At 39.7% G+C, this 14,948-nt stretch overlaps 1 long non-coding RNA gene across 1 annotated transcript in view; it reads right to left on the reverse strand.

Annotated features, from left to right (window-relative positions):
• Nucleotides 1-269: 269 nt before the first annotated feature.
• LOC148526578 (uncharacterized) overlaps nt 270-14,948 on the reverse strand; it is a 49,953-nt gene continuing 35,274 nt past the window's right edge. The window contains exons 3-4 of the long non-coding RNA XR_015878225.1: nt 4,642-4,787; nt 270-2,080 (exon numbers count right to left, since the gene is read on the reverse strand). This is a non-coding gene — a long non-coding RNA (uncharacterized LOC148526578). The remainder of the gene's footprint in view (nt 2,081-4,641; nt 4,788-14,948) is intronic.

A 14,948-nucleotide genomic window follows, 5' to 3' on the forward strand; every position in this document is an offset into this window, starting at 1 on the left:
CCCCTATATGGACAATGACAACAGTAGCTAGCCAGCCCCTATGTATATAGATAACAGTAGCCAGCCTGCCCAGCTTTTCACACTGGGGGTGGGTGAAGAGAGCACGCCTGAAGGACAGAGCATCCCCTGGACAACACAGCACTACAGCCAGCCAGCCAGCCCCTATGGACAGGACAACAGCCAGCCCCTATAAGGACAAGGACAACAGTAGCCAGCCAGCCCCTATGTATTGTTTATGGACGACAGTAGCCAGCCAGCCAGCCCCTATGGTCAGCGTCAGCAACAGCTCTCCGCTCCCTCTTCACAGTAGCCAGTCAGCAGTACTTTATTATTTTTTTATAACTAAGCGTAACTTGTAAGTCAGTAACACACAACACTGAGCTCCCAGCTCCCTAACTCTGCACACTCCACAGCCGGAATGAAAAATGGTGGCGATCACGGGACCTTTATAGAATCCAAAACCTGCAAGAATCGGACAGCGCGATGATGACATTTTGCCTCATTTTGGGAACCGAGTCGCGTGAAAACCCGAGTCGGACTCGGTTCCCGGCTCGGATCGGGGGTCTCGGGGGGGTTCGAATTTTGGAAATCCGAACCCGCTCATCCCTAGTTTTTAGACCTTTTTGTCAGATGTTACTATGGTATACTGAAGTAAAATTACAAGCATTTCATAAGTGTCAAAGGCTTTTATTGACAATTACAATAAGTTTATGCAATAGTCAATATTTGGGTTGACCCTTCTTTTTCAAGACTGCAATTCACCCTAAAGCTTCAAGAACATACCATTTGCTAAATGCCAAATTTGCTGGTTCTTTAGAATATTTATTTAGTACCTTAAGTGGTTTTGTACAATCTACTGCCGATTTTTTTCCTAGAATCAGGGGCATATTTATAATGGGTGCACATGGGCCCCTGGGTCCAGGGGGGCCTACACCACACATGCTGCACCCATATTATACTTACCTCTCCGGAGTCCCATGGCTGCTCCGGTGTCTGCGCCTGTAAAAAACAGCTGGAAAATGGCTGCCGATGCCATTATATATATATTATATATATCCATTTAATGTGCTTTATTGCACACCTGAGGGAAAGGAGAAGACTTCAGTATGGACTAGCACCCCTCCCTTATTGGTTTAAAAGTATGGAGTCTGGTATTGAATATGCGCACTAGTATTAGGCACAGTTCTAGGTAAGTCCTACAGGTTATATACTGTAGTGAAACTTTGGTTCATTTTTGGGGCGAGGGTCCCCCTTGATTGCTTTGGTTGATCTGTTTCAGGGCACCGCATATAACACATTTTTCTTTTATAATACATTTTAACCCTTCACTGTTTGTTTATTATACATGTACTTCACCTTTTTATTTTCATTCTTTATATGTAGCTGTGGCTGCTCTTAACTTTCTCTTTTACACTTCACATTTCTTATTTTAGCGGTGCCCTGGGGCAGCTAAGCTGGGCTAGTTTGGGGGGGTCCTGCGCTCTGGATTTGAACCCTAGTATGTTATGGACCTACCTAAAGAGGTTACCTGGATATGGTGGGTAGGCCCATAACCTTGGCCATGATTATGCTAAAAACCTCTATTGATTGCAGAATTGGATTGCAAATTTATTTATATATAGTTAGTAATTTGGAGTTGTGCACCTGTGATCTGTTTGTTTCTGTGCCTAAAATAAAAGTCTCACACAGGTAGCACCTCCCATTATATATATTCAGGGTGTGCAGTCCAGGAATATTTCCTATATACAGCATAGAATAGCCGACTGGACTCCAACTAACTGCCTGCGTTAAACCACAACCATCCGGAACACTAATCACCGCTCCTCCTTTTTTCACAGCTCGGAGGTTTGGATACACCAAACAGAATAGAGTACACCACGGAGCTCGCAACAGCTCTTTCCCACAGCTACATCCTGGTGTCATCCACCGGCTCCTGGACGTCTTCACGAGACGTGCATGGCGTGACACAGTCTGGACCTGATAGCGTCTTCAGGAGAGGCAAGGGGAGTGTGCCGCTGATTGCAGGCGGGATTCACCCTTATCAGTCTGCATTTTGTTCACAGATCTTGTTGGGATCTACCTGGAGAGGTGAGCAAAGTGTGTCGTTAGCCAGAGGTACTCTAACCAAATTCATTTTGATTCCATATTTACAGTGTTCACCCAGGACGAAAGCAAGCATTCGCACTATTAATTGCAAATCTATCAACTAGTATCTGTGCTGGGATGCCAGCACAGCCACAAAAATACTTTTCTAATTATATTACAACTGGCTGCTACATAATAACTTTCAATCAACCCTAATTGTTTTATTTAATTTTTATTTTTCCTAGACAGCTGTCGGGTATATATAAATTTTTTATCCTATGTGTGAAGTTTCTAGTAAACACTGTTTTTTTACTTTTTGTCAGCATTTATGGATTTATGATATATTATTTTTGTACACTGAAAGTATCAAAATTATTGTATTATCAGATTCTGTCAAATTTCTAGATATTTTATTTAAAGTATACTTTTAGAGTAACACATTCTCTCTCACATTTTTATTAGGCTAAAACCAAGCACTGTGTATTACTTTTTTCTTCCCATTAACATTATTTACCATTTATTATGTAAATTACAAGTTAGTGATGTTTTCTGGCCTTGGATGCTCCTTTCTATTTAGTATGGTGGTTGACTAGGTTGCTGTTATACTGTAATATCTATATAAATGTACAGTATATGTTGGTATTATCCTACCCCTAACCCTAACCCACTCTTCCTGCAGCCTAACCATAACTGTCCAGGTTCCTGACTACATCATGTCCTAAATGAAGGGTGCCACTTCAAATGCTTCCTTTAATCAAAAGGCTGTATTAAGGATAAATACCCAACACAATCACATTTTGCTAATTTGTTTACCTTCTCTATTGCTTCAATTTTAATAAGTAACAGTCACAATTATGTCTTATCATATCTTGTCTGGAGACACTATGCATCATAATTTTATTTTTATGTTGTCTGTTATCCAATATGATAAGTTTTAACTGCCTATTATTTTTCCTATATACTTTAAACCACAAAGGCATTCAAGCATGTATAGAATGTTTCTTGTTAGAGAGTTTGTAATGATTTTAATCTGAAATTGTTTACTTCCATCCGATTTCAAAAACTTTTTTCTCTCAGGGTGAAATAATTTGCACATTGAGCATTGGTTACAGGTAAAGATGACAGTGCAATGTTGTATATTATTATAAAATTCATGGTATTATTACTAGAGATGTGCACCAACCCCCGTGTTTTGGTTTTGGATCTGTATCTACTCTGGTTTTGGATCTGGATTGGTTTTCCCAAAACCGCCCTTGCGTGTTTTGTTTTTTGATTTTGTTTTTGGATTTGTATTTTTTCTAAAAAAAATCATAAAAACACCTATAATCAAATAATTTGGACCTTTTTTTTGTTCCTATAGTATATTTAACCTCAATAAAAAATGTTCCACTCATTTCCAGTCAATTTTGACCACCTCACAGCTCACAATATTGTTTTCATCCAGTTTAGGCCCAAAATTTGCACCAAGCTAGTTGGCTGACTAAGCTAAGCAGCAGCAGTGGGCGGCACAAACACGTGGCAGTTCAACTTCCAACATGGCACATTAGTAAACAAATGTTTTTATTATTCAAGAGAGGCCTGAGGGAGTTGGAGTATGTATGTAGTTGAAGGCAGGGACAGGAAGGGTCGATTGGCAGTAAATTGAATTTCATTTTTTTATTCCAAAATAAATGTATGGGGGAGGAAGGGAGGAGAGGAGGGGAGGCATTTACAAAAAAATATTTTACTCATTCACATCAGACCTTGCCCCAGAAGAATCCTTGAGCACCATGCTTGCTGCTACTGCTGGGAGTGGATTTTTTCATCCCAGAACAATTGACTGTTAAATAATCCTTTGCAAAGCTTCCACATGAAAAACATTTCCCAACTTGTACAGGGACATAAAAAAAAAATAGGGCCTGATTCAGACCCACTCGCGAGCGGCTGTCCGCTCGCAAGTGGGTCGATGTTATGCACTGAGCATGCGCACGACGGAGGGAGCTCCGTCATGCGCATGCGCCAGACGCGACGAGCGAAGGAAAGTCCTTCGCTCGTTGTGTCCGATCAAAGGGGGCGTGCTGTCAATGATGATTGACAGCACGCCCCCTTTGGTGGGCGTGCCGGGGGCGTGCTTCCCTGATGGGGGCGTTCCCACCGGAACGCCTCCCGTCAGAAGCCGGCCCACTGACATCACTAGTGATGTCAGTGGGAGTGATTTTGGCTCTGATAGAGCCAAAATCACTCCGGAGCTTGCGGTTGAAAACCTCAACCGCAGGCTCCGGCTCGCAATTTCGATGGTCGCGATGGTCTCGACCATCGCGGCCATCAAAAAGCACGCTCGTATAGCCTGTGGGTGGTGACCCACAGCTATACGAGCGTCCAGGAGGACGCTCCATGAAAATGGAGCCCGGCCCTCATTCAGAGCGTGCGCTCTGCTCAGAGCGTACGGCTCTGAATGAGGGCCATAGTTAGTTAATGGCCTCCAAACTGCTGTTATACCCACTGTCCACTTAACCAAAACAGATATGTGGACAAGCGGAACAGAGCAAATGCAAGATTTGAGTTTTATGGTCTTACGTTGTGTCTTTATTGCAAATCCTGCACCTGCTTCTGCTGCTAGGAGAAGATTTTCATCCCAGAAGGGGACCAGGAAGAGTGGTTTCCAAAAAAATTGACTGTTAATTAATCCTTTGCAAAGATTTCACTTGAAACTTTTTCTCAACCTGTACAGGGACATTAAAAAAAACATAGTTATTTAGTGGCCTTTAAACTGCCGTTGTACCCACTATCAACTTAACCAGCACAGAATCTGTGATAGATATGTGGACAAGCGGAACAGATCAAATGCAATATTTCAGATTTAAGGTTTAAGTCTTTGTGTCTTTCTTGAAAATTCTTGAGCACCAAGTCTGCTGCTGGGAGTGGATTTTCATACCAGAAGGGATGAAAACATTGTTTTGTCTTCCCAACGGACACATATCTGAAGAGATGTAAAGAACTACTAGCAGGAAAGAGGCAATTTGGAGGCCCTTACACAAACTGGCTTTGCTTTACTTGAGCTGCCCACCCTCCAGTGTGCACAGCGGGAACCTTGTCAGTGATCGGCCTTAGACTACTTCCCCAAAATGTGGAAAATATCATGTCCATCAAAATTAACTACAAATTCTACAAGTAAGACCTTTACCGTCAATTATGTGCAAAAATTACCTGTAATGGTGGATTCCAGTGGGGACAAATTAATATTCCGTGAAAAAGATGATGTATACATCACCCCAGATTATGACATCACCCAAGCTTATATCGTCATCCCATCCTGTGTTGTGTACAAATTACAGCTGCGCTCCCTGTTAGATTGGGGATTCATTGTCCACTTTAGTGGATGTGAGCTCCATTTTGGTCCATATCACCACACCCCCTACACATCTTCTGACCTGGGCTACAGGAACAGCAGCTGTACTCTAAAATATGGTTGCATGGAGTTGCCCCTCTGACTTACTGAAATTTAGGTAGATGGGCCATGGGTAGGGAGTTGGGACACTATAATCAGGGAACGCAGTTTTAGCTGCTTTATTCTATATTTTAAACCATATCCTCTATTTTCACCTTTTGAAAATGTTTATGTGAAGCTCAGCTGAGGTGTTTGTGATGTCATTATGTTTAATATATATTGCACGTTATTTAGCACTTTGTTGTGGTCTTGTAGTCAGCGTGTGGAGTAGACTAATCATTTATTCATGATTGAGGAAAGAAGTGAAAAGTTACATTTTTTTTATTGCTAATAGTGTTATTAAATTGTGAAATTTCCACTTTGTGTCATAAGATTTTTTTATAAATAAGAAAAGAATAACACACTGCGCTACCACTTACACTATGATAATTTTTTTAACGAATACACAACGTTTTCCACTTACAGTGTGACAATATTTTTTATGAATACACCCCTGTAGTCCCTGCTCCTGGATGGACACAGCAGCCCCTGCCCTGGTTGGACACAGCAGTCCCTGCCCTAGATGAACACAACAACCCCTGGATGGATACAGCAGCCCCTGGATGGGCACAGCAGCCACAGCCCCTGGATGGACACAGCAGCCTCTTGAAAAATGACACAGGCAACACCCCAGCACAGCTACATTGCTGATAAGTGTGGCAAACGCACACACACACAGAAAAAAAAAACATTTTTTATTTCAATTTTTAAACACTGGGGGTGAAGAGCACCCCTGATGGACAGAGCACCCCCTGGACTACACAGAAGTACCCCTTTATGGACTGCAGTGACACAGGAGCCCCCCTATTCTGTCTGCAGCACAGCTCCTATAGAGTATAGACAACCAGAGAAGCAGCATGTAGCCAGGGCACCCAGAGCACATGCATTCTATGGCACCCTCCCCCCCTCAAGTTTTCCAGGGAGGAGGTGAGTCCATATGGGATTAAAGTAAAGAAGTAAAAATAAAGATTAGGGGCAACATTAAAGTGGGGCATGGAGGGCTAAATATATTCCCCCTGTCTATCCAACCTCCTGCCCCAGCATTCCAGCCTCTTCCGTATCACTCTTGTAGTAGTACCCCTTATGCAGGGCCCTCTGTAGTAGTGCCCATATGCATTGCCCCCTGTAGTTGTGCCCATATGCATTAACCCCTGTAGTTGTGCCCATATGCAATACCCCCTGTAGCTGTGCCCATATGCAGTGCCCCCTGTAGTGGTGCCCATATGCAATGCTCCCTGTAGCTGTGACCATATGCAGTGCCCACTGTAGCTGTGCCCATATGCAGGGTCTCATGTAGTGGTGCCCATATGCAATGCCCCCTGTATAGGTGCCCATATGCAGTGCCCCCAGTAGTTGTGCCCCTTAAAGTAGTGCCCCTGTAGTTCTGCCCCTTAAAGTAGTGCCCCTGTAGTTCTGTCCCTTAAAGTACTGCCCCCCACCCCCAGTACTTACCATCGCGGCCATCGTCCAGACTGTCGTTCCTGCTGCCATGCTGACTGGATCTAACCAGATCCAGCAGGCGCGGCCATGCAGCCTACTCAGCTTGCGGGTGACGTCATGATGTCACCTGATGCACTGCATCACTGGGAACGCTGGCCTCTGAAGTGATTGGAGGCTTCCATAGCCTCCAATGACTTCAGAGGCTAGTGTTCACAGTTGTAGTGGGGACGCAACGTGCCCCGGCGGCTATCGGCTTAGTCAGCTTCCGGTTAGACTCTCCGGCAAGCCAGCAGGCACAGTGCGCGGCGCCTCTGGACACCTTTGGCGTCTGGAGCTTGTGCTCCATTGGAACCGCCCTCCCTGCACCTCTGTAGACAACACAACCCTTATTGTCAACAGTACAGCGTAGCCCAGCCAGCCCCTATGGGCAACAGCAGCCAGCCCCTATGGACAACAGACAGCCCCAATAGACAACAGCAGCCAGCCCCTATGACAACAGCAGTCAGCCTCTATGCACAGAAACAGCATAGCCGCACAGTCTTGCGTCTTGCATTTTCCACAGCCAGAATAAAAATGGCGGCGAGCGTAGGGAACCTTTATACAATCCAAAATCTGCAAGTCTCCGACATCGGGATGATGACGTTTTGCCTTACTTTGAGATCCGAGTCAGGCGGGAAAACCCGAGCCGGTCCTGGATCTGACTCGGATCTGCAAAATTCTGGTGGGTTCGGTTCTCTGAGAACCGTACCCACTCATCTCTAATTATTACTGCTTTGTATGCCGGGCCGGATTATAGGGAGGGCAACAGGGGAGGCCATTCCGGGGCACCCACACATAGAGGGCCACCCCATACTGTTCCCGTCCGGCCCTTTCCCCAAGATGAAGTGTTTTTTTTTTCTTTTATCAGAGCTGCCTGCCGTGGCCGGTGTTTAAGCTCCGCCCCTCCCGGCATTTGTCTCTGCCCCCTTCTGCTGCTGCCTCTGAAGTAAGCAATAATGTTTATATGTATATATGTATCTGTGTCTATGTGTGTGTGTATATATGTATATATGTGTGTCTATATATATATATATATATATATCTATCTATATATATATATATATATATACATATACAGTAAATATATATATATATATATATACACACATGTGTGTGTGTGTGTGTGTCTATATATATATATATATATATATATATATATATATATATGCATGTGTGTATGTATTATATATCAATAAATATATATATGCAAAAGGAAGGAGAGCGCACATATAAGTAAATTGAAAAGATACTTTACTTAAAGAATCAAGCTCACATACATTGAAGATAAAATGAATCAGCATCACCACTCAGCCTCCACGATAGCACCAGTGTCTACACGACATAAGCGTCCACCACGCGGCAGATGGTTCCACAAGACACATGGACTTCCAGCAGCAAGACTCAACACTGGGACCAGCGTATGATGTCACCACGTCTTCCGCAAGGCAAGCCACGCCCAACGCTTTTTGTCACTATTGGGACTTCATCAGGGGGCGTGGCTTCCTCTGAGAACGGCTTCCCTTTTATACTCAGAACTTAATTAGCTATTACACATTAATAAATGCAATACACTACATATATATATATATATATATATATACTATAATACAAAAAAAAACTCACATATTAGCAAATTTGTCTAAAACATCAATGCAACAACTTTCCCAGATATAGTATTACAGTAATCATACTCATAACTTAGTTAACTGTTTTACAGCAGTAATTGCAATTTGCCGTCTATAACTAATCTAATAAAGATTACACTACATGTATCTAGAACATCAATACAGTGAACCTCAATCACAATTTCACAAAAATACAGTATGACATATATCATCAATAATAAAAAACTAAGATGTATTGACTGTCTAATTTAGTATATAAACCCACCATTTAGTCATTAACAGTAAATTATTATTAAAACTCACAGATACCATTATAAATATACTATTATAAAAATACATATCTATATAAAAAATTGTATTAATCTTAATTTTTTTTATAAATAAATAAGATACAAAACCTTATAAATAATATATTAATACAAATAGACAGTATCCACCTCTAGTTTACATTTCATACAATAATAACAAAATAAATAGAAACTACACTTTACTCAGAATAAATTAAATCAATTCACTGCTGAAAAACTTCAACCCCCCATATCATGATAACATTGGAGCACGCAGCCCAACAACAATGTATCATAAGGAGTAGAGCTTCTACAGCAGACTCAATGTAGAAAAGGCATAATATCATAGGTCTCGTTTAATCCTAGTGGAGCAAGAGTATTCAATGAGTATATCCAAAAGGTCTCTCTCTTTGATAATAGTTTCAGAATATCACCACCCCTTTCATCCAAAACAATATGTTCAATAGCTTTAAAAGAGAAGTTATCCAGCTTTGAGTTGCAACATATAGAAAAATGTTTGGGTACACTATGATTTTGAACATTATTAGTAATATTTCTAGTATGCTCTAGAATTCTAATTTTTAGTTGATGGTCCTGGTCAAAATTTTTAGTTGACGTTTAGTTTTCCCAATATAGCGTTTCCCACATTTACATTCTAGCATATATATAACATGAGTGGTTAGACAGTTTATACGACTCTTTATTTCCCATGATCGGTTATTCTCAGAATTCCAAAATGTATTCCTTTCTTTATTTTCATATCTTACACTTATTACAGGGAAAAAAAACTTTACTCAAACCTAACCAGTTCTCGTTATCATTAATGTTATATAACTTACTAGGAGCTAGACTATTTTTCAATGTTCGTGCTCTTTTGGTCACTTGTGGTCTGGATGGTAGCAGATCTTTCAAGACTGGATCTAGGGATAAAATATCCCAATGTTTCATCAAAATTTCTCTAATCCTAGTACTTTTGGTGTTATATTTAGTCACAAAGGGGATAAACATATAATTTTTAGATTTAGATCTTTCCTTATAAGATAATAGAAAATCCCTCTTCAATTTTTTTGCCTTCTCCTTACATCTATCAATTAATGAAACAGGATACTTTTTTCTATAAACCTTTTCCCAAATATCTCTGCTTGTTCATCGTACTTAGCATCATCATAACAGTTCCTCCTTAGTCTTAAAAATTGCGAATAAGGAACATTCGTAACCCATTTCTTCAGATGGCAGCTCTCATAGTGGACATAGCTGTTACTGTCCACTTTTTTAATATGGGTATATGTCGATACTTTGTTTGTTTCATTTGAATCTAAAACTAAATCTAAAAATTCAGTCTTATTTTTATTAAATTTTGAAGTGAACCTAAGGTTGTATTCATTATTATTTAAAGAGACCATAAAGTTATTCCATGCAACCTCACTACCTTGCCACACAATAAGAACGTCATCTATATAACTTTTGTAAAGTTTAATATATTTAAGAAAGGGATTGTTATTATACATCTTATTAATTTCCCATTTTCCAAGATAAAGATTTGCGAAACTTGGCACATAAGGCGTACCCATCGCTGTCCCGCATTGCTGAACATAGAACTCTCCTTGAAATTTAAAAGTTATTTTTCAATATATAAGTAATACAATCTAAAATATACTGTCTCATATCTGACTTCATACTAATATCACTATCAAGAAAATCTTTTATTGCTTCCACACCCTTGTCATGTGGTATACTCGTGTACAGGGCTTCAACATCCACTGTACACCAGCAGAAATCATCTTGCCATACAAACTCTCTAAAGCATTCTAAAATTTGTGTAGAATCTTTAACATATGAGACTAAATCCACAACATATTTTCTAAGATATATATATCTAGAAATTCAGATAACCGGGACGTCGTTGAGTCTATACCGGCAATTATTGGGCGACCAGGCGGCTTTTCCAGCCGCTTATGTATCTTCGGTAAAAAATAAAAAATTGCCACTCTAGGGTGATTATTTAAAATATAATTTAGTTCATCTTTATTTATACATTTTTTACACATCCCCTCATCTAGTAGTATTTCAATTTCTTCTACAATTCTACTAGTGGCATCATTTTCCTCTTTTTGATATGTCGTCTGATCATTTAATAGCCTAAATGCCTCTTCCAAATAATCCTCTCTATTTAAAATAAAAATCCCCCCCCCTTATCAGCCTTTTTAACAACTATATTCTTATTCTTTTCCAAATTTTTTATGGCCAATCTCTCATCTTTTTTAATGTTATCTTTACCTTTCCTTGTATTTTTACATAATTTTTCAAAATCCTTTTTAATAAGATTAGAGTATGTCTCTATAAAACTGCCCCTAGACTCTAAAGGGTAAAAATTCGACTTAGCCTTTAGGCCAGTATTATTTTGCTCATGAGTTATTACTTGTTCATCGTAACCTATTCCGTTTTTTAAAAATGTCTTTTAAGAGTTAGAGATCTAACAAATTGTTAGCATCTATAAATAATTCAAACCCATTAGGTCCGTTATAAGGTGCAAAGGAGAGACCTTTTGACAATAATTTATTTTCACTGGAGCTTAATTCATAATCAGAGAGGTTAAATATACCATTTCCTATTGGTGAATATTTCTCCTCATTTTGTTTCCTCTTTCCACCTCTCTTAACTCGCCTAAATCTTCTTGTTTTCTTTTTTGATTTCTCAAAGGGCTGTTCGAGATGGTTCCTCCTGTCACTCCTTTTCTGTCCTTCCAATTCATCCTCCCTCCTAACAAAATTCAACCTCTCATTTTGACCAGGACCATCAACTAAAAATTAGAATTCTAGAGCATACTAGAAATATTAATAATAATGTTCAAAATCATAGTGTACCCAAACATTTTTCTATGTGTTGCAACTCAAAGCTGGATAACTTCTCCTTTAAAGCTATTGAACATATTGTTTTGGATGAAAGGGGTGGTGATAATCTGAAACTATTATCAAAGAGAGAGACCTTTTGGATATACTCATTGAATACTCTTGCTCCACTAGGATTAAACGAGACCTATGATATTATGCCTTTTCTACAATGAGTCTGCTGTAGAAGCTCTACTCCTTATGATACATTATTGTTGGGCTGCGTGCTCCAATGTTATCATGATATGGGTGGTTGTAGTTTTTCAGCAGTGAATTGATTTAATTTATTCTGAGTATAGTATAGTTTCTATTTATTTTATGTTATTATTGTATGAAATGTAAACTAGAGGTGGATACTGTCTGTATTTGTATTAATATATTATTTATAAGGTTTTGTATCTTATTTATTAAAAAAAATGTTAAGATTAATAAAAAAATTTATATAGATATGTATTTTATAATAATATTTTTATAATGGTATCTGTGAGTTTTAATAATAATTTATTGTTAATGACTAAATGGTGGGTTTATATACTAAATTAGACAGTCAATACCTCTTAGGTTTTTCTTATTGATGATATATGTCATACTGTATTTTTGTGAAATTCTGATTGAGGTTCGCTGTATTGATGTTCTAGATACATGTGGTGTAATCTTTATTAGATTAGTTATAGATGGCAAATTGCAATTACTGCTGTAAAACAGTTAACTAAGTTATGAGTATGATCACTGTAATACTATATACCTGGGAAAGTAGTTGCATTGATGTTTTAGACAAATTTGCTAATATGTGATTTTTTTGTTGTATTATAGTGTATATATATATATATATATATATATAGCGTATTGCAATTATTAATGTGTAATAGCTAATTAAGATGTGAGTATAAAAGGGAAGCCGTTCTCAGAGGAAGCCACACCCCCTGATGAAGTCCCAATAGTGACAAAAAGCGTTGGGCGTGGCTTACCTTGCGGAAGACGTGGTGACGTCATATGCTGGTCCTGGTGTTGATTCTTGCTGCTGGAAGTCCATGTGTTTTGTGGAACCATCAGCCGTGTGGTGGACGCTTATGTCGTGGAGACGCTGGTGCTATCGTGGAGGCTGAGTGGTGATGCTGATTAATTTTATCTTCAATGTATGTGAGCTTGATTCTTTAAGTAAAGTATCTTTTCAATTTACTTATATGTGCGCTCTCCTTCCTTTTGCATATATATATTTATTGATATATAATACATACACACATGCATATATATATATATATATATATACATATATATAGACACACACACACACATGTGTATATATATATATATATGTGAGCTTGATTCTTTAAGTAAAGTATCTTTTCAATATACTTATATGTGCACTCTCCTTCCTTTTGCATGTATCTAATCTATTGCCCGTGGTTACGGGTATATTGGATGAAGCTGCACAATATCTTATAATACGCTATATCGGGACCGGATCCAATTACTGGAATACTGGAATAATAATGGACATTTGCGCATGAACTCCTATTTTGATATATAGATATATATATATATATATATATATATATATATAAAACTTTTATTGATATGGGCCCCCACACATTTGTTGCCCAGGGGCCCCCACAGACCTTAATCCGGCCCTGTTTGTATTCTAAAAAGAAGCTCCCAAAAAACTAATTAAAAGCATAGCATAACTGTAAGACAGGAGATCAGTAATATTACTACTTGCTCCCCCACACATTGGAATCAAGGTACCTTAGGAACAAGCAGACAAATTACACTCACATTTTTGGCGCATACGCACTGTCAGATTTTCTGTCAGATTTGTACGATAACGATTTTAAAAATCATTCAATCGTTCATAGCTGACAGAAAATTTGACATGTGAGCCTGTAACGATGAACGATGCGTGTTCCCGATGGTCAGATAACGATATCTGACATCTGATGTGTTTGCAGTCAGATTTGGTCGATTTCATTCATTTTAATACTTTCTGAAATTGTTCAATTGTTCAAATCGTTTGTAAAATTGTTCAAATCGTAAATCATTCAATCGTTCACAGATCATCGTTTGACAGATCTGACCGTGTGTATGCACCATTACAGTACCTCCACAAACAGATTGACAAAGATTCTTCAAAACAAACTTCTCAGAATCAAAGTATGTGCTGCACATGTAGCATAATTGATGACAGTGACCAGACCACATGAAAAGTTTACTTTTAATGCTTAGGCCTGAATTCAATTAGATGCGGTAATATACCACACTGGAAAAAAGGTGGTAGCCTCATGCTTTTCAATTACTGCCCCTTTTCCTCACGTAATAAATTATCTACTAAGGTGCATTAACCCATAGAATCCAAGATACATTTCTGGAGCTGTGGGTTAATACATTCACAGCACCCACTATCATGGCTGCCATTTTGTGGGGCCCAGGACTGACAAAATAGGCAGGGCCAACAGCCCCCCTCAACCTCCCATTCCCCTGCTACCTTATTCATACACAAAAAAAAATGTTGGCAAATAGAAGCATATTAAAAATAGCTGGAGCCTGCCAGGTAGCATGGGGAGAAATCCATGGAGCAGGGACAGTCTGTTCACCCAGGCTCAGTATCATTATGCTCTATCCACTGTCTGAATATGGATTCAATGGCCTGGGATTCTGGGAGAAATTACACACAGTGAGTGACACGCTTACCTTACCTTACCTCACTCACTCCTTTCTTCTTCTGTCTGCTTTGGGCAGCTCCTCAGACTCCTCATAACCCCCACCCGCCATGGCTCCTCTCTGTATGACTATATCGCGCCACCTTCAGTGATCAAAGGAAAACTTTATTGAGGGCACACGGGCCAGTGGAGCGTAGGTAAGGAAGGAGGCAGAGTGGGAGGGCACCCGGCGGGTGGGTGAGCAGTGACTCATGTCAGGTCACTTTACTCATTCTAATGTGCGGTGGCGGGGATGGGGCTGTCAATGTCTGAATGTCAGGAGTGTAATAGCAGGCGGGTGGTAGTAGCGAGTACCGGGCGGGCCCCCTGAGTGTCCGGGCCAGGGACTCCAGTCCCGACAGTCCACCCCTGATGGCGAACCTACCCACTATCAGGGCATTTAACGCTGATTCCTGTTCAAG

Source organism: Taudactylus pleione, unplaced genomic scaffold (genome assembly GCF_031769625.1).
Source record: "Taudactylus pleione unplaced genomic scaffold, aTauple2 ptg000095l, whole genome shotgun sequence".
In the NCBI taxonomy this organism is placed as follows: Eukaryota; Metazoa; Chordata; class Amphibia; order Anura; family Myobatrachidae; genus Taudactylus; species Taudactylus pleione.